This window comes from Rissa tridactyla, chromosome 8 (genome assembly GCF_028500815.1).
Source record: "Rissa tridactyla isolate bRisTri1 chromosome 8, bRisTri1.patW.cur.20221130, whole genome shotgun sequence".
Classification (NCBI taxonomy): Eukaryota; Metazoa; Chordata; class Aves; order Charadriiformes; family Laridae; genus Rissa; species Rissa tridactyla.
The window spans coordinates 35,223,630-35,245,357 of record NC_071473.1 but is presented as its reverse complement, the minus strand read 5'-3'; the positions used below and the strand labels follow the sequence as shown (position 1 = coordinate 35,245,357).

The window sequence follows — 21,728 nt, the reverse complement described above, 5'->3', positions numbered from 1 at the left end:
CAAGGTGCTACACAAACAGTCAAACCTCAAAATGTAACAGATAAACATTTATCCCTGTGCTTTACAGATGTGCTGAGGACCGTACATTCGAAGCAAGGCTGTGATGGCTCCGCATTCACACAATAGGATTTACAATGCTGGAACAGTGGATCTTTCACAGCCAGAACCTTTACAGCCCAGGAAGCATGCAGACTATTTCCCGCCTACAACAGTGCTAGTGCAAGCGTTGTCTTAACAGTTACCTCTCTGCAATTGGAGCTCTGGAGGCACCCTGACCACCTGTGCCCTACACAGGAATCAAGGTGCTGAGAGAAGTGGGCAACGTCCTTGAAAGGCCACTCTCTATAGTCTTGGAAAGACCACGGAGACTAGAGGAGCTCCCCAATGACTAGAAACAGGAATCAAGCCTCCAACATCTATCAATTATTGTAAAATGCTTATTTTTGCAACTATTTTCCCTTCCTTGTTTTAAGGTGGTGGATGATACCTACAGGCTGCGTCACATCGCAGCTATTTTGCCAGTCGCCTGTACAGAGCGGACACGGGTAGAAAGACTTGCACGCATCAGTGGGCAGCTACACCTTCTGTCCTTGGGAAACACATGTGAATGCTAATATTAAAACTTAGGAATAATATGTTGTCAAAGGGTTATTCAGAAAGCAAATCAAAATTAGCTCCTAATTAAAAGGCCCTCTATTTCCACTGACTCCACACAGAGTAGGAAGAGCTCAGCTGCAGGAGCAGAGCGGGAGGTGACTATTTAATGAACTATACATTGAATGAGACGGTCATTTGGTGTCAGCACAGACAATGGCAACCTTCCTTCAGGATTACTAGTTTCCACTATTTGACTTTTTTTGAACACGTCTAATTATATATCTTCTCTTACCTGTCACCTAGCAACCTTAGCTGCGATATAATTAAGTTTTGAGAAAAAACCCAATATATTGGCTGACATAAAAATATGCTTATTTTTTGAGTTGAATAAGTAATGTAATTAAAACCAATGTAAAAATCCTCAGTAAACACACATTTCCCCATTTTTCAGCTTATTATAGCTGACCAGTCAGGAGAGGTATTTATAGAAATACTTCTTTTTTTAAAAAACTTTAGATCTTACTTATTTGCTATATGTGACAAACAACATTTTACAAAGTCAGAAAGGATCCGAATTCAGAAAAACACATATATTCCATTCATTTGGGTTTTTTCTTAGAAGAAAAAACTGACATCTATGTTATCAAAGGAAGGAAACTACTGAAAATGTGGCTAAAATAGCTATATGGGCTTTTTGCTTTATTTTAACCCTTTCCATTTTTATCATCTTTGTGCATATTACTCATGTCTTTCAGCTTTTATTTCCTCAATTTGCCTTTTTTTCCCCCCAGTTTATGCATTCTATTATATCTAAATTTTCATCCTTTATATTTCCTTAATTTTTTCAGTTCCATTTCCTTGTAGATAAATTTTCCTTGTTTGCCTCCCCTTTATCTACTGGTTTTTTCCAACTCTCCCTCACTTTTTGCAGGGCTTTCCCCTTCAGCCTTTCCTTTCCAGGCTCACACCGCCAGCACTGTCTCTGGAGCAGCTGTAACAAGAGTCAAACACCACTTGCCTAGGGGCACAGGGAATTGTCAGCTACAAGATGCTTTGGAGAAAATGTTTTCTTATAACTTAGTTATATCATTGCCTTAAAAATGCCAGGTGAATTTTAAAATATTTAGGGTTGGTACTTTAAAATATAGATAATGTGTTTTTAAAAAACAAAGCACAACTAAACAACACAAAAACCAAAGAAGCTTTTTCTATAGCAAAGTAGTAAGTCTAGTGGAGAATTAATACCTCACATTTGATGATTTTGAACTTTTTCAATCTGTACTTCACTACAAGGGATTAATGGGTCTGTGAAACTGGCTCACCGAAGAAGTTATGATGTTTTAATAGCTGTATATGGCAGTATCTGTCACTGACTGCTGTACTGTAGGAAGCATGGAGATGGCATGAACATACCTGGTACCCGTTAAAAATACCATACGTACTTTTGGCAGATGTCGCATTGGCATAAAAGTCTACATTAAAAAATACACAGCTAATTTTTTTATTTTTTTATTTTTTTTTGCATGGAGCAAGTGCTTTGAGCAGTTGTTGTACTGCAAACATTTACGCATACTGAAGTCCATGCACTGCAAGTTAAAGTGGTCTGTTGACACTGTATATTGAGGTAAACCCCGAGCCAAGACCAAGTTTGCTCCCTCTACAGAAGGCAAACTCCACCTCAAGCAAACCTTGGTCCTACGTCAGTCATTCAGGCAGGACACAGAGCGCAGCGTGCGTAGTCACTCCAGACTCTGCATAGGAGCTGTGCAGACAGAGCCATACACACCAATGGAATTACTTACACTGTCTGAAGTCTCTGCATAAGCTTTTGTGTGAACAAGGTTTAACATTGTTTTTTAACATAAAAACATTTTACACAGCTCCTCCCACACTTCTTAAAACTGCATCCCTAATTATGGAGTGTGGAGATCTACTATAAGTGATTGATGTTGTTTTGTATGTTGTTATGGAAACAAACCAAGTAGGAGTCTCTGCTTTGCATATAGGATTTTGAGTCAGATTTTACAGTAAATAACTAAGCTTTCCAGTGTATAAGCAACAACACCATATGGCCATTAATCTCCACCCAAAGACTATGTCCTCACTTGCCACTACTTGTTAAAATTAAGGTCTTTCCAGGAATGGAGTAAAAATCAATGGACATGCTCCATCCTGTCACTGGTCAGTGAGCAACAAAATGTGGTTGTCTCAATAAGGGACAGTTTATAAGTGTGAACATTTGACAAACTCAATCAAAACATTCATAAGAAAGCAATGTTTAAATCAAACTTGGGCTGACAAATTCTGCATCTCTCAGAACAGAACACCTGCCCTGGGGATGCTACAGCCATGCACAGGAATTTATAGAATGTAAGTTCCCACCAAATGAATGACATATCTAAGCTAAAAAACACTAATTTCTAAAAGTATTGTTTTGGTATCGAAGATGTGTGACATGGGTTCCTTCCAAACAAAAAGGAGACCAGTGCTCCCTAAGGAACTTACTATTCAATAAACGGAGGTTCGCAAAGAGGTTGTAAGTGAGATGAAAGGGGAAAGCCACATGAAGAAAGAAAACATCAAAGGGGTGTGGTCTAGTAAGAAAATAACAATGCTAATTTTGCTTCTGTGGGAGTTAGATGACCTGGATAGACCAGATCACGATTCCTGTCCTAATCATTTTTGGTTTGTGCACATAGAGATAAAATTCAGCACCGCGTATCTCAATCCAGCCCTGCGTTGTGGCCGTCTCCTCTCCCTGCAGCTGCCAATGGGACTGACTGTCCCTTTCCTTTGGGTGTCCTCCAAAGACTACTGCAGTTCCACAAGGACCCTCTCTGACACCAAGAGGCATTACTGATTACCTTAGCTCTTACTTTGTACACTCCTGGACAAGTTCCCAAGCAGATAAAAATTGTTCTCCTCAGTATCAAACCCAAAAAGGGAAGGTGCATCCATATCCTGATGAATTGTGGTACCAAACAAATCGCTCATAAACATAGTGGCCACCAGTTCATACATCAGTGGAAGTCCAGTGGTTTCCTGTCTTGCCCACTCCTTTGTCCCTTCTGGGAGTCACACCAGAAGCACTACTGGATTTGCCCAAAGTGATCATTACTAGCCCAAACATAACAGTAATCATTACAGGTGGCCATTTCCTGGTCGCTGAGCAGTATCAGACAGGCTTTAATTGGCCTCAGAGACATGCACCTTGACCTGTCCTGCCATTGAGGCCCATCAGCAAACCCCAGCAATAGAGGCTTCCTCATTTGGGTCCAATGCATGTTCTCAAACAACACCACAAATCTGCCTTTTTGGTATCGCGTTGGTTCCTCGCCAAAAAGCCAGCTACTCCACCCCCCCACAGGGCATGACAACTTCTCTTACAACCCCAGGAGCTGCAGGAGGGGAGTGGAAGCTGCCCCAGCCCTGCTTCATCATCTCTTTATTCTGGCCCTTGATTCTACCACTGATCTCAATTTTTCCTTCTCATATTTTCGCTCGGAGGGAGTGTAATGTCACTCTGGTCAGGGTGACAAGCTTCCTCACCCGTTCCTGACCAAGAGACACTTCTGCCTGGGAAAACACTAATAATGAGCCTCTCTTGACATTGGATATTTATGGTGCCCTAGCGCCCTTTGCTGCATCCCTGGGTGATTTCTAACCAGGCCTTAATGTGATCCCATTAGTTATCCTGCAGCTTTGGGGACATCTAATATACACCCTGTCTGAGTGTGTACAGCTATGGATATAACCCCTAGAGTCCTCTGCTGCCTCCTCCTAACTCTTCTTGCTGCTAATTCAGACATCAGGCTGGAATCTGGCTGAAGGACAGGGCTTAAATATCCTTCCTGGTGCACAGAACAAGAGTTCGTCCAGTGCAAAGTCTCTTTACAATGAAGCATTCAAGAGGACTAGGCAAAATAAACAGTAGTCTTTTGTTCAGGCTTGTTTGCCTGAGCAATGTTTTACAACCTTTGGGCCAAGTTCTCTTTTCATATTTTCATATTAGAAGGGAAAGCAATGCCTTTAATATGGCACAGGAGGTGAATCATAGGACCTGTAAAATTACAGAGGCAGGTTATAAGGATATTATAGGGTGTTTTATAGGTGATATAATTGCAGTTATTTTTGATAATAAAAATCCATTGAAATTAGGATTTGAATTACACGTAAATGTAGCCATAGGGCTGCGCTTCTAAAATCTCAGCTGAGTACTCGATTCTCATCTAAAAGTGAAACCAGGACTGAATACCCAGCAGCCAATGCTACTCCTCTACAGGAAGAATAACTAATACAGAGGGAGTGAAATGAAAAGAGCTAGCAATGCATTTCCCCCCCAGCATATCAAGCAGGTTTTCATACGGAAGCAGTGGTCATCAATCACTACCTCATTACCAACCTGTCATCTGGGTTTAGGCTAAATGTATTCTGGCTTGCTGCCATACTAAATGTTCAATGAAACATCCTTAAGGCTCTCTACAAGTTCAGCTGAAGTCGCACATGCTATACATCAAAGAGGAACATTAGCGTTATCATAGCTTAATAAATAGTGCCATTCTGGCAATGTAATCCTATGTTCTAGAGCTATCTTCCATTCCCAGTATTATACTGCTTAAGTAAACAATCTTGCTGTCTTGTGTGAAGTTTATTTAGTGATAAACGCATGTAAAGATAATTAGTCATAGTGTTATAGATACACTTCCATCTCAGCTGAAGAACATGAGCAAAAATAGCATAGGATTTTAAAAGCACACAATGACATAATGAACTTTATCTTGAAGCGTTAGTTCATAATTCTTGTGTATTGTAGCTTATTATCCAAGTTTCACTGCATTGGAAAACGACGATGACAGCTGAAGGACCCCAAATCAATGTCTTTTCAAAATAACATTGGCTTGAATACAGGACTTTTGCATACCTCTGGGATGCAATACAGCCACGAAGATGACTGCGAAATATATTTCAACAGCTGTGAATACTACTTGCTTTGGGAATAATTCCTGACTTAAGTAAGGATACTCATAATTAGTCATTCATTTCCATGCACACTTGGAGTACTAATTCCTGAATCTGTTTTCAAATTTAAAAATGCGAATAAAACATACATCTAGATTCTAAAGTGGCAAAAGCTTCAAGAGGCACCTTAAAGCAAAGCTGCATAACACGTTTTTATATACGTGAACCAGTTTGGCTACTGAAAATTCTTTTAAAATAATGAAAAATCATCTAGAAATTTAAGAATACTTTTTTTGTCCTCGTACAAAAGCTTTAATTTATAAACACTACATTTGTCATGCAACCAGGCCACATTATTCCTTAACTAAAATATGAGAAATGGCTTCAATATGTTTGTAGCATGTAGCAGGAAACCTGTTTTGACGAGTAAGCTGGGCTTGTTCTATGCAAAACGCATTCAACTTAAAATATGGATTCAGGCCCTTACCTGTATCTGACACTGTTCCTTCCCATCGTGTATTGACCTAAATAAAATAGTAGCTGCACCAACCCTTGACATCGGTAAAACTGGTAAGGGAGAAAAATCCCATGAGCCAGCACCCTTCCTCTACTAACACAGATGTAAAGAAAAAGTTACATACCAAAGAGTGCTCCCCACATTACAAGTCAAGAGAAGTTGGGAACACTTTTCAACAAGTAAAGAATAAAAATTGCATGGTGTTTGGATGGTGTCCTTCTTGACAAGGGATGGCAGAAGATTCTATTTTCAGAGCGTGTGTCCTGCTTGGCATTAACAATGCTGGATGCAGAGTCCTTCTCCCGGATGTTTACTGAGGCATACATACGTGAGGAAAGGCAATTCACTTTTCTAACTGAAGCTGAAGTTCTGACAAACTGGAGAGAGAGACTGCTAAATGATTCTTTGGTCTGAACAAGGCTTACGATGTATATTGCTTGCTCAAATCAGACTCTCCCTTTCCTGTTCTGTTGCCTCATCTTCTAAGACACTCAACTGGAGGTTAGTCTTGAGACAAATTTGGTTGTCTGTGGAGCCTTAGCAACAAAGATGGGATTTCCGGATATACATCTGGAGAATGAACTTCTCCTTTCAACTTTGAGTTGTCTCGCTTTTTGCTTGCCTATTCCACAACCTTTGAGTTCTCTCGTGCCTTTAAGGCAAGATCTCTGCTACGAAATGGTGCATTTAGTGCTTGGAAAAGGTGATATGTCAAGAAGCGGTAGTAGTTGCACAGTTCTGGCACTCCTGAGAGCAATAAGGGTGTATTTTGTGTGGTTCCTGCTCAGGACTGCAAGGAAAAGCCATGATAAGATTTTCCTTTTTCTATTTCTGCATACACACAAAAGAACAGGCACCAAACTTGCTATTAATAGTAATATATAGCTTAAAAAGCTTATACAGATTTCATTTAAGCCAAACATTAGATGCAAAACACATTGCTTCCATCAACTGCTTTAGTAATAACTTCAGAGGAAACAAGATCAGGATTTATATTCTGAAAAGTTATACGTTGATAGGCCGTACTTTTTTTTTCTTTTTTTTACAAAGATACTAAAGAAAAAGTATGCAAAAAAATACATGTTGCACATGAAAATCTCACTAGATTTTTGACAAAATCAAGACTGTTCTCATAGGACCACAGCATTAAACAGTTCTGTCTTTAACCCTAACCTTAATTCAGTGGCATTTTAGAGGTCTTCTACAACACTGCTAGCCAGTTTAATTCAGAAGCCAAAAGCAATCACTGAACACAACAGCAATGAAAAAGGTCATTAAAAGATATATCAATTCAAGGTGTACTATCATTTTCTTGTGTACAACAAGGGAAGGTGAAAAACTGTGCTTGGCTGTCTACATACCTCTTTTACAAAAGAAGCCTGCAAACGGACTTGCAGCAGGTCTGTCCTCTTCCATGCCTGATCGCTTACAGACTTGGTTGCATGACAAAGGAATTTGGATCCTCCAGTGCAGAAATTACCACATTTACAATGCTTTTGACAGTTTTTGCTTCTGAAGTTTCAAATTTGGCTGCTAGACTAAATTATTGGAACATCCACTTAGCTTTACTATAAATTCTGACTACTTTTTTAGGTTTGTTTGGTTTGGGGCTTTTTTCCCCCCTCTCCCTATAAATATACATGGGTCAGGATCCTGTGAGAGCTCAGAAGACTTAGTGTCCAGCTGTTCTTCCATATGTTCTCTAGGCCAACACCTGCTGCAGAGATACTACCAAGACCTCATGGTTGGCAAGCTGCTCTAATTCCACTCAGCTTGTAGGTTGAAAGGTCGCTCCTTTAATGTAGTCAGTTTGTGGCTTCCACATTAAAGAGAGGGAGTTGCTATCACTGCTGGAGCTCTATTTTATGAAATCCAGTGACAGTAAAACCAGATGCCCTCCACTTTCGTAATTGCTTTAACCGTCTAGTACATCTTAGAAAAATAACTTCTAGGGCCTGATGAGAGGATGAGCCAACCTCTCCACGAACAAGAGAACCTTCTAACTCAAAGCTGTGACATTACTCAAGGACCCTAAAGAACTGGCTGAAGGCATGGTCCGAGCACAAGATTAATTTCCTCCTCTTTTTATTTCAGAGATACTATGAAAAGAGAATTGAAGATAAAGAGGCTTTTTTCTACTCTCTAACTCACACTATAGAGGAGCCCGTAAGATCAAAACAAGATGAAGAACAGAGCAGAAAAGGCTGTACGTGAAGAAAGCAAATGAATAGAATCTAACAGGACCTTAAACAAAACTTCCCATAAACAATGATGACCCTAAGTAACTAAATACAAAGTGACTACTACGCTGTAGCCCTTCAGCATGAAATTCCACAGACAAATCAGGCTGTGTAAACAGGTTCAAGGAACATAGCAGAACCTCCTGCAATTTTACTAAAAATTGGCACACCTTATTAAAAACTCTACCAGGTTACACTTTCTTTACATGACAAGAAAACATGTCTTTTTTCTGGATGGAGTTTACACACACTTAGGTAATCAGTGCCAAATCCCAAGAGGAAAAATATTTTAGATGCCTACTGAATTAGACAGAATCGAGAAGTAAGAAAGTGGATAAGGCATACACAAATAATAGGTGTAGATTTATGGAAAAGCATAGACCAGAATTTCCAAATATTCCCCATTGCCGAGAAGTGCTCCACACTTCTCTGGGAAAGTATCTTTCCACTGTCCCACCTTACCAATTTCCAAAACTAGAGAAAAGGCAGTTTTCTCTAACACGGGAGTCAGGACACTCCAACTTGTATGAACACTCGTTGCACTTTCATGGAGGCGAGTCTGCACCATCATTAGCTCTACGTGATCTGAACCCTGTAGCAGCTCTGAATAGAACCAAGGGACCTGACACCAGATCGACACATACAGACACATACCACAGAAAGAATAAGGCCACTTTATAAACCAAGGGCAGTCCAGAAGACTACCCAGCAATTACAAGCTGTGTGGAAAAGTGAAACCTCCATCTACAAGTCATTGTTCATTTTCAAACATGCAGCTTACCTAGGGAAAAGAGAATTAGACCCTTTTTCTTAAAACCACGTTTACAGCAAATTTAACAAACTTTAATGACATTACCTTTTAATGACACTACAAATGAACTAATTTTCCTGATTTCAATGTTAAAATTGCGTTAATACATTTTTTCACTTTCATTATACTTCTAAGAGGGAATCCTTTATGTTCGTATGTGCAGTTTGAACAATTGTATATGATGCCAAATCCAAACATTTAAGGGAAGTTCCAGCATATTAAGTTTAACCCTCATTTCTGTCTCAATGATAGATGCAAGAATTCCAACTAGGTTGATTTTATGAACCAGTTAAATGATTTGTATTCAGAGCAACATTAAAAATCTCCACGACAAAGTGTACTTGAACAAAAATACCCTGCTTGTGACACATCCTTTACAAGTAATGTGTTTTCATTTTTCACATGTTGCATCTCATTTATTTTATTCAGGCACACATAGTTAAATCTACAAGATACGGTAAGCTTCCAATACCTTTGAAATAATAAATCATTTCTTACAGATGTTTTCACCCACTGCAAGGCTGCTGCTCATTAATCAAACATTATCAGTATCTATCACTGCCCAGTGCTAAACAGGAAAGGCACCTCATTTTGAGTTTTGACTTCTATTCACTGGTTAGTCCCTGACCCTTATACTACCGCACGCTTATTAGAAATATGGAAACCCCTACCGCATGGCAGATCTTACTACAAGGAGTTATACAAGCAGAGGCACAATTTTCTTCGAGAACTGAAGGAAACAAAGTCAAGCTGCTCTTCAAATTGGCAACACAATTACAATCATATTGTCTTCAAAGCTCTTTTCCGACATGCAAGTAAAACATAACCATGTAAGCAAACTATTTCTGGTCTAGATCTTTTCATATCTGAAATGTTGAAATAAATATATATTAGGCACTACGCAAGATACGTTTCATTTTTGATAAATTATTAAAATTTCATTTCTGAAAGCAGTACATAGGATACAATACATCTTTAACAGCATAAACCTACAGGGGAAAATTTAAAGAAAATAATGCAATGCGAGTAAGAAGCTATCTGATAAAAAATTTCAACTTCCTTGTGATCATTGAGAAATTGATGGATTCGTGCCAATAATGCAAAATAAAATTTGCATTATTAAATTTGCTATTTTGGTCGTTACGCTCTTTTTCAAAATACTGGAACAGAAACGAAATTTGGGGAAGCAGCACAAATTGCAAGTGGTTAGGAATGAAGATTTCTGTAGCTCCAAGAAACAGACCGCATGTCTGCCAGCTTCTCCACAGCACTTTTACTGTACTGAGCACTTTCATAGCCCTTTTAGTGCTAAGTCTCACTGTTCCTACATGATGGTAGAGAAGAACAAAGAGTCATCCAGGAGGCTGATAGCCAGAGCCTAAGAACCACCCTCAGCAGAGCATCACACCACACTCCTTCCCCTCCAGTGATCTACTGTGGTGCATGATTTATATTTTTGTTATTAACCAAGTGAAAAATTAAAGGCAACAAACGCGGTTTCCAGTTAAAAACAACTACCATCTCCTGCCACAGCTGCAATTCACTCAACTCTCCTTTAACTAAACATTTTGTTTGCATATTCTGTAGCTTTCTGAATGAACACTGAACACCACACTTGTATCTATGATTATTCACTCTGCAAGGCTGATTAAACACGTTCCATTCTTGCAAGCATGGCAGGTCTACAGAAGTGACTGAGCTACAATGTGTATTTTCTATGCTTCAATACAATAAAGGGCACATTCAGCACATGCAAAGGCCCATATTTGCATTTGAAAAATAAAGAACCGACTTGCCGATGTAGTGGGTGTATCAAGACTCTTATGTCCCTATGATTTAAAAAGTGCTACGATTCCAAAACTTTCTTTACTTAATTTTATTGCGCTTTCCAGAAAAAGCTGCACACAAAGAAGGCATGGACTGTAACAATTAGGGGTGATTTCTTTAGATTCTATGTACTGGGGGAAGGAAATCATGTTTTTTAATGCAAATTAACTCCAAGCTTTATTATCAAGCAGCTACTACAGCAACAAAACAGGCAGGAACTTTATGCCAGTGATTAGTACAGATACCGCAACTGAGTACCTTGCGCTTCGTGCACAGAACGGTCACTGTGTCTGTCTCCCCCAACCCTGCAAATTTCTTCCTGCTAGCAACAGGCAAGGACTCAAACTCTGAGTATAAGGAGACAAAGCGGCAATTTAAAATCCCATCACCTGGGACAACTTCAGGATCTGTAGTAGTCTTGATCTCAAGCTAACCACACCAGGCCCTGGCGTAGCATACCATGGCCCCCGCTCCTGCGCTGAAGCTGCAGAGAAGGCTGCGGGAGCCAGACTCCCGCATGGAAGAGCTCTGCCAGACCGCTGGGACCTTCCCGAGCTCTGCATGGAGTGCGTAGGGGATAAGCCACCTCACCCGGTGCAGGATCAAATAATTAAAAGTGCCTAAAATCTATTTAGAATAGGCACCACAACGCTTCATGCTTTGGACTTTCTGTTTCCTTAGCCACCAAGAGTATTTCTTCTTCAATGCAGTTGCAGAATATCAAACTCAGGAGCCACAAGCAACATAAAAATGTAAACAGCTGCGATTTGGTCACCCAAGTATGTAAAATCATCTTCTTGGGAGCATATATTTTTGGTTTTGAAGCAACCCTTATCTAACTCTCTAAAGAAATCTTCTCCCAGATAAAAATGTAGCCATCGTTTTTCATCTACAAAAGAACTGTACTGGCCCATAATAGCAGCATCAAGCCTGTGTTTCCCAGCAAATAGAAAAGCAGTCACGTATGTCACCTGTACATTGAAATAATGAATTGTGGTATTTTTGATGTCTAACTACTAAGTAATATACCAATTATAAAATTAGATTAACTGATTCTTTTAGAAGGTATGTTCCATTCTCATTTAAAAAATCCAATGTATTAGAGAAAAAGCTATAAGTATTGTACTATTGAGAAATGGTCTTTGATAACGGTTAATGATTTCATCTCAATTTAAATGACAACCGGGTACTGAAATTTCACTAGCTAAACTGTTTGGATTTACTTAAAAATACACATCACACTCAAATAAACAACCATCTATTATCATTACTCACAAACCAACAAAGAATAATTTCCAACAAAAAAAAAACAACTAAGAAATCTGCAGTGTTATTCCATTTTCCATTACATCAGTGAAACGATAACAAACAAAACCTTGACAATTCTTAGAAATGTAGTAATACATCACAAGTTTCTACTTGGTAAGTGCACAATTGCACACAATTGCAGCATTAATGTTAAAGATGAATTGGTTGAAACCTGTTGATCTTTAAATTCTCGTTATTCTTTTTTTTTTTTTCTTCCTATGAAACTAATCACCAAAGATCATTAGAGGGAATGTTGAATCATCACACTAGCTGCTGAATACGTTTTAACTTTCTCTAATGGCTCATGTTCAGCTTACTACATTTTTAGCACAAATGAATGAACAATAGCCAAAGGATTTCCTGTGAAAGAAAACACTGTCAAGGACAATGTTTGGAAAATATTTTCCTTTGTTAGATAAACATGTAATTTGTATTAGCATTATCTGAACACTGCGAGTACTTAGTATGCTTATTTCTGTCTTCTAATCTTGTAAACATTGTTTTATAAAGACAATTTACAGTAAATTTAGCATTAATACACTGAAAGCAGTAACAGTACAAACAGTGAATCTTAATTACTGTACATACCCCACACCTTGTGACATCACCAAGAAAGTGCCAAATTTTGAATATCGTTTGATACTATAAAATGCGCACAGAAGACTATCTATGTGACTTTTTATGCACAAGGAATGTCAAATTTGATCTCAAGCCTACAGGACACACCCAGAGAAATATTTGCATACATGTTAATCTTTCTTTCAAAAGACTTGCCAGGTGATACATTCTATAATATTTACATGCTCTACCCTAATTATATATGCAGTCTTAGTAATCATTAACGTATGTATTTACATAATGTCTTTTAATTTCACAGTAAAAGCAACCATATGACTGGCATCTCCTAAAAGTATAGCTTAGAATAGTAAAGAACAATTTTCCAGTATCATGACTACAACAAGTGGTTCAAAAGCCTGGATGATCTCTATCCACCCAAAATTCGAGACACAGCACAAAAAATATTTACATAGCTTAGTTAGCGATTACTTACTACAGCGTACATGTAACATTTTCTTCTCAGATATTTGTTGCCTTTAAAAAATACCATCCCATTAAAACTAAAGAGATCTGGAAGGCATCTCTACTATGATGGTGTAGAAGCTATTGTATTGGATAAGAAAATTACAAATACTACTGGAATAGGAAAGCTTTTCAATTAATACGTTGAGCCTGAAGGAAAGACTGAGGGATTCCCTCGGGCACAGACCACAGGCAAAGAAGGCTACAGCTCTCAGAAGGCCCTCAGACTATGAATCCCACCCAGACAAACAGAATCACTAGTAAGCGTGCCCCAAGTTACACGAAGGACCAAAACTGGCCTCAAGCACACCCGGGTGTCAGGATTTTCCCCTGAAATAAGGTTACTGCCCTTCATTATACCAAAGTGTTCCTAGATCAACAAAGGCCCTGAGTACCAAGCAATGTTGAAAAGGGAAGCAGGTGACTGAGAAGCACAAGACAGCCACCAGGTCAGATGGATGCCTTGAGCCCTGCCCGTGCCCAGCAGTGGCTTCCTAGGGACCATTCTCCCGCAGCGGAGAAGTGACAGCGCAAGAAGTTTTCGTAAAGAAATCTTGAAAGTCCTTCAACAAGTACTACAAATCCACTGCACAAATCCAGGTTTCATCCTAACTTGACAATTCAATTCAATAAGTAGATACACCCCTTGTTGAGTGGGCAGTGAAAGGAATATGAATTCAGAGACATTATATTTATGAGACATAAATGCGTACAGGAACACTGCTTAAAACTTTATTCATTAGCACAAAAAAGCACTTGCCATCTTCTCACCAATAATTGTGACTAAACAAGTGAGATTTTGATACACTTCCTACGTCTGTACAATCTTTAAAAATAAAGAATTTAAATGCAACAAGCCTAGGTTTTTAACCAGCCTTTTATCCCTTGAAAGCAAGATGAAGAAAAGTAAGGAATTTCTAAACCTGTTTAAATTTCATGTTGTGCCAGTCCTCCCATAGTATCAGGTAGAAAAACGTTTCAAAAAGTGTCTGATTGCATTAAATACGTATTGGACCACACGCACTCTCCTTACAAGGAAAGAGAGCTCAACTAAAGTAAATGGATTTGCACCAACTTACCAGCTGTATTTTAGATGGTTGTTCATTCTGTCTGAGTATTAATGTGGAAGTAAAAAGATGGCAGCATAATTAATACTTGTACATCTAAAAGGCTTGCGAACTTTCAGAAACAACAGGTAAGCAAGCAAAGCTAATTTCTTTAGGTGTAAAGCACTGAAGCGTGTAACATTAGAATATGAAAATGCAGTATCTAACATCACCATTTTGTTCAGTATTTTCTTTTCCTATGTATTTCTCAAATATCAAAATGCTTAAAAATAAATGCTTGAATAAATTTCCGAAATTGCTAAACAATGTTAGATGAATTAATCTACTAAGATATTAAAAAAATTAACTACGCTTAAAACAATATGAATCAAATTGATTTTGTCATTATATTTAGATGAGCATTTCTTCAGGGAAACTGTCCAGCATCTTGGAAAGAGACAGGAGAGTGTTTTGTAAAACATGTGCAGGAGAGATTGTTATGCTAAGTAGTTTTTTGGGAGGAAAGATAAGTAAATAAGAGCATGAAAATCTGTGTAATTTGCAAGTGAATAACTTAAGGATGCCCAAGGGCAGATTATTAGTATTTTTTGAAAGTGTCCTAAGACTATTAATAATAAATAAGCTGGTTTGTGCATCTGAGCCCTAAAAGCTTTCAACTGCCTGCTGCTTCCGATGTGTATTAGTAATGTTCCACCGATATCCAGAGCAGTAGTAAGGTCTGCAGAACTGGAAGAACAGCTTACTACAAATGCCAATAGTAGAAAAAGACGCCTCAAGCATCAAAATTCTTGTACATATGTACATTGTTGGTCTCCAGGAAAGACGGTGCACTGGGAATAAAAGCAAGTTCAAACATCTGTTATAAGCATGTAAGAACAGGGTCTTTCACAGAGTTCCTTTTCTAATATAACTATATTCCTTTTGCTTTTTAATAACAAAATGTTTTTAGACTAAAGAGTAGCAGAAGATGTGAATAACACAAATATTGAGGACCAGCAAGTTTTGTATGAGAACCAATTTATGGTGTAATTTGTTTATAATACTCTTGATATATGAAAAAATAAAGAAATGTGGTGTTATAGAAGGGTACATTCATTCTCCAAGCTGTAAGCCATGAGCTAAGGCTCACCAGGAGGTAGACTATAAAGAAGTCCTATACTTGGCTGCACAGACTTGTGTAGACCTTCTTCCTTGGGACTTCATTTCATGCAGTTGCAGTTCAATGTGCAGTTTTGATCCTGTTCTGTACTAAATTGCAAATGCATTTATCACTGGCCTTCTCATGGATCTTCATTTAAAAAAAAATACAACAAACTTTTTAAATTTAATTTTAAAATTATTCCAGTTACAGTTACGCAACTGTGAAATATTTTGAATTGGCTTTGTTCAGATCCTTCCACTGCTCTTCATCACTGTTGCTCTTCAAACTGTTCGAAGCGCTCTCTCTGACTTCATGACTCATCTTGATGACTTCATTCTCATTATATTTAATACCAAAGTATCACAGCTTTTTGCAGCTAAATGGATTTGAATATTTTGTTTTGTCACAATAAAACATAGTTCCAAGTGTTTCCCTGGCTCTGCGGCCTGTATTATTTTTTACCACATAAGGATACTGATACCCGAAAGGCCATTGTTGTCACCAGTTAAAATTCTGTGTGAAAAGCACCGTCTTTGCAAGATTCTGAGACAGTGACAACCCTTGTCTACAAGCATAAAACCAACACAGAAACTAAGCTAGGCACATATTTATTTTGAGTATCGTGTTTCCAACAACATCATTCTTTCCTGCACTACCTTCCAACTTATTATTGTTCTCCCCTGCTTGTTGTGTTTTAGCTGATCTTTAGGCTTCCGCTTCCTTGCAGCAAAAATTGTAAAATCTATGAAGTGTCAAAATACTTCTGAAATAATAAAATAACACAAAACAACAGCAAAAAACCTCCAAAAATAGAGCTGAAGATCCTAAGAGCCTAAGGCCATGCAATACTTGCACTACAGTTCCGTATTTAACCAAGATGCATTATATTTTACAGGACTTGCTACATTACCGCTGAGCCAAACAGGTCTTTGCAATGAGGCCTAAAAGCATAATTTTAGGGAAGATCTTAAATGCTAAGAAACAGAAAACAATTCTGAAAAACACACAACCAACAGATAAATCCTGGAGATGTTTTCAAATAACTCTGCCTCTAAACTATTCCCTTTGGAGGTGATAAGTGAAATAGCAAGTGAAGAGAAAAGAAAACTCGGAAATACAAGGTAAAACAAAACCAAAGCAGCAAACAAATAAAACTCTCTTCACAACCTGAAATAAGAACTATTTTGAATATGACATATTTCCTCCATAAATGTCTGTGCTGGCCATGGGCCTACAGGCCCCATATGCAGATTTCTTGTCCTCCAAATTTAGTTTATGAATCAGGAGTACGATGCACAATTTTTTCCTGTAGCACAAGCAAAATGAACATCTGTTCACTTTTTGCCATGTAGGTTTATATCTGTGTGGGTGGGTGTGAACAGAGCTCTTGATGTGTAATATTCTTCCCATCTGCACACCAGGTGGCACTGCATAGTTAATCAGAAGATAATAACAGGCATGAGGAGATTACTTACTTTTTGGGGAAGAGACAGTAAATCAATCTCACAGGGTTTTTTTTAAAAACAAGGTACATCAATGCTTGGACTTTTAATTCCGTTTTTTGGTGTGTAATTTCATTCCAATCAATGGAATCATCTGATTATATTATTGTTTGAATGCTATGTTAATTAACTATGAATGACTGCAATTATCACAAAGGTTCCTTCCACATGGGATTTCATTTTTTTCTTTTTTATGTACGGTTTTAACCCCTGCAAGCAGGATATACTATTTAGGATACATCCAAGCAACAATCTGCTTAGACTTACTCTGTATGCTCATCTAACCTACCATTTTGCAGTATTTAACAGAACCTCTGAATACCCTAATACAGTAAAACTGACTTTATAGCAATTCAACATCACAAGATGGAGGAAGAAACAAGAAAAAGAAAGCTTCATTACTAGTTACATTTGCCCTATAATGAGATGTTAACTAGAAAGTTAGTGCTGCAAGTTTAAGCCTACAGACACTAAAGTTAAAGTGCCTAAGCAATATTTGGGAATGGGGGCTTAAGATTTTTTTTTAATATTTTACCAAATAATTTTTGGTATAATCTTTGAAGATATCTTCTTATCTGATCCTTATATAAAAAGAATGCAAATGTTATATAAAACCCCTATGTTATGGTAAAATAATACAGAATAATGAGAGAGGTTTGTGTAAAAGTCTGCAGAAAATATGTTTATGGTGATAGCCTTTCTATATATTTGTTTGAGTCTCATATGAAATGTCTTTAAATACTTTAAATATTTAGGTCATTCATTTTCATTCAATTAAACAGTTGTATTACAAAAAGTTTTGTATTTTCTCTTTCAAAAAGAATATACAATGCTTTATGGAGTCTTAAAAGCCAGAACCACAGAATCCTGTTTTCCAAAGAATGTAGCAGAACGTCAAGAAGGATGAGTAATAAAAAGCCTAGTATTTCTGCATTTGCTCTGATAGCCAAGCGAGACACATATCCATAGACATTTTTTGTAAAAATCAGAAGTATTCCACCCTGAAAGTCAACGAAGAAACACAGTAAAGTGTTTGGACTACTCTGTTCTTGCTGCCTTGCTTTGCTGTCTCCGAGGACCATGTGCTCTCTCCTCTAGCCCCTCACCCCATCATTGATTTCTCCTTTTGCTCTCAGCACGCTGATTCTCTATTGCCCTGAGTCTCTATGGTGTTTACAGAAAGCAGCAACTGATGCAAGACCTTTTTTTTTTTTAATAGCAACATTTTCAAACTGATTTGTCAGCTCAGTGACAAATTCTTCACAAACATTTCTTATCAAAAAGCAGAGCCAATGCTAGGTAGAGTATGTTAAGCGTAATCTATCAAATCTGGGAAGTATTTTTTATTTCTATGCATACTTTTAGAGGTTAGTTTTAAAACTTGGAAACTTCAATTGAGAGATTTAATTCCTATTCATAACAAAATAAAACCAGCAGGCTTGTAACTGGAAGATAAAACAGAATTTTAAAATTAAAATTTTCAGGACTCCAATTCTACATCTTTAATTCTTAACCAAGATTATTAATTGCCCATTGAAGTAAGACTGAGTAAGTTTAGAAACTGCACCAAACTAAATGACAATGGAAAGAGAACCAAAAAATATAGTAAAGACTCCCAGAATATATTTAGGAGGTTGTTCCTCCCTCTATTTGGCTGCTGCCTTTTAGTCATGGGGGAAAAAAAAAAAAAAGTCTCATGCGTGCTATTGTCTATCATTACTTTTGATGGAAGAAACTGAGATTCATGGCCTACCCTTTAACACATGTTAGCTGTAATCTGAAATCAGGACTGATGGAGAAAAAATATAAAAATGGTCTATCTCTTAGGTCCTTGTATGCAAAACACAAGATACATCTGCTGCTAGATGTTGCAAAATACACATCTTTGTAGCGAGAAACTGAGAGGATGTGAGAGTAAATGATGGACAGGGAAGAGGCAATTCAAATATTGATCCTCTAGAAATAAACAGAGGTACAGTATAAGGAACCAGTTGGATGCAGCACAGATCAGATAAGGCAAAAACAGGAGATTGAAGGAACTACCAAAAGCAAAAAAGGTAACAGGCAATCCTGTGACTGCAATTCACCTACCATTTGTGCTGAGGTCCTGCTATGAGGGCACTGTTGGCTTCCAGCGTGCCATTGCCCAGACCAATCTCTTTCACTACGGCTCATCCAGGTAACTATGAGACCTCTTCCTCAGATCTAGTCTTTGCTAGTTCAACATATGGCCTTGTAACCCCAAATTATTATTTATTTTAGAATAAGGCTGTAAACCTCTATCCATTTGTGAACTACTTAGGAATTCTTTACCCTTCAAGCCTGAAAAAGAGCAAATACATTGACTAGAGCATACTTTTAATACTTTTCCAAACAGCTGTCATAAAAAGCCTTTGCTATTCATTTTTCTTCAATATGGTCACTTGCTAGAAGCGATCAAGCCTCAGTCACCTATGCTTTACCTTCCATAGACTCCAGCTGAGGAGTGTACTTTCCCTACCTCATGTGACATTCCCAGAGAGCAATAGATTTTTCCTGACACGTAACTGTGAAAAAAATAGCTTTCAGAGTTCTTGCATCTCCACCTGCCCTGTATTTACAAGTGCTCTTCCATTTCATGGCTCATGCATGGACTCTTGTACAACCCTGACTGATAAATTCTTGAGTTCCATCTCATTTGCAAGACTAAAGGTGTGCTCTTCAAAGTCACATTGCTAGGAAAAAATCCTCTCACAGTGTACTCCCTCATCCATCAGGGACTTCATCTTCTTTTACACACCCATTCACTTTTTCTTTCTTCCACTAAGAAAGAAAATTGAAAACTACCACGTTTATTTTTCATCAAGGTAGAGATTCATTCATAAGAAAATTACAACAACATTTACAAAAAAACCAAAAAAGCTTCTATTTTATGTAATTAGTGTTCTCTAATTATTTTACTCCCATGATTCAGGGTAATGTTCAAATGGGACGTTTCATTGAATATATGTTTGTTCAGGAGGCAAAGAACACAAAAAGAAATACACAGTACAGACCCCTTATGGAAGAACTGCTGTTCTTGACAGCATCTATTCTATTGCATTAATATAGCTGACCCTAGAAATCTGTAACTCCTTGGTTTGTCCTCCATTTTCACTACCAGCACGCAGGGCCACATTACTGCCCAGTGCCTTACACAGTACTGTAAAAGACAGGTGACAGGCAGACATGGGGGTACAGACAGGGACCAACTTCATCATGAATGCAAGGTAGCTTCAAATAACAAAACTTTATAGGAACACATAATCCTTCATTAGCATTTATACCCTCTGTTTCCTAACACAATCAGTGAACACATGGTTTACAGGAGAATTATGCTTCAGATACTTCTCTTGTTTATTAAAATTCTGCCTGTGTCCCTTTACCTAGCATCTGCATGGCACAATGTTGTCTATATATATTTCTAACCAATAATATTTTGTATCAGGATAACTTTATTAAGGTCAGAAAATAAATCCATACATAAAACAAACATTCCAATCCTCTGTGTAGTGCTCAGTGGTCATTTTTGCTAACCTTTAACTGAACTGTTATTTTAAATTTCTGAGTCACAAATGCAGGGGAACCATGCTGATATTCCAAAAAAAAAAATTGATAATTTTTTCCTAAATGCTAGACTCTACGAAAGCAAGTGTTTATTTATGAATTAATCCCTCATTGGTGAGATTTTGCAAAGCAGTTTGAAAGGCATAGATTAAAACAATAAAGAAGATAAGTTGGACCATTGCCTTGTATACTATCACATCAAAATATGACACATCAGAATTCCTGTACATGGAAGGTCTCTAACAATGCGAGGATTTAGGATTATATAAATCACAATGCTCTGTACTATAATCACATGACAGAATAGACCTGCAAAGCTTATTATACTGCATACCCAGATGGTAAACAACAGTTGTCACTGTACTAAGAATTACATCTCTGTAATCAATAATAGGAAGGCGGAACAGTTGGACAACTTGTTTCCTATTATGTTCACTTAGGCAACGTCTAGATCAATAAAGAGCATTAAGCCTCATACCAACTGTAGACGATGCCTGCTCAACATGCCTATCATATGGTAGCGATGGGTCCAGCTGTACTTCAAAATACTTGTAAATGGGTAACAGTTCTAATCTAACATTAAAAAGAAGCAATGATTCAAATAGCAGGCAGGTGCAGGACTTCTTCAGCATATGAGAGAAGACCTATGATGCCAGTTTTAGTGTAAGTTGAAGTCCGGTTATTTTGTTGATCCATCCCATAATTACATTTCAGTACAGCCTATCTGAAGGATGTCACATGTTTTATATGGAGGAAAGAAAAAAAGCAACCAAGCATGGTATCGCTGGCTTACATATAGAGTCAGTAATTATGTGGGTATAGTAAGCTGTTCACAAAAACTGAAAGCTGAATTTGTGTATCGCTCCAGGCCAATATGACAATTAATTACGAGTAATTTTTTAGTTCATTCATTTTTTAACTATTTAAACAAACAATAAATCAACCCATTCAGCTATATTCTCATCTTACTTAAAAAACTATCATATAAATCTGAAAATTTTAACATATAACTGTCTGAAGACAGCTAGATTAGCTTCAGCTTCCTGTTTTTTAAATTTTCCTTATACTCCATACTTTCACAATGTATCAAATTG

At 37.7% G+C, this 21,728-nt stretch overlaps 1 protein-coding gene across 4 annotated transcripts in view; it reads right to left on the bottom strand.

The window, feature by feature from the left end:
- DPYD (dihydropyrimidine dehydrogenase) overlaps nt 1-21,728 on the bottom strand; it is a 365,455-nt gene that overhangs the window by 214,936 nt on the left and 128,791 nt on the right. The window lies entirely within an intron of this gene.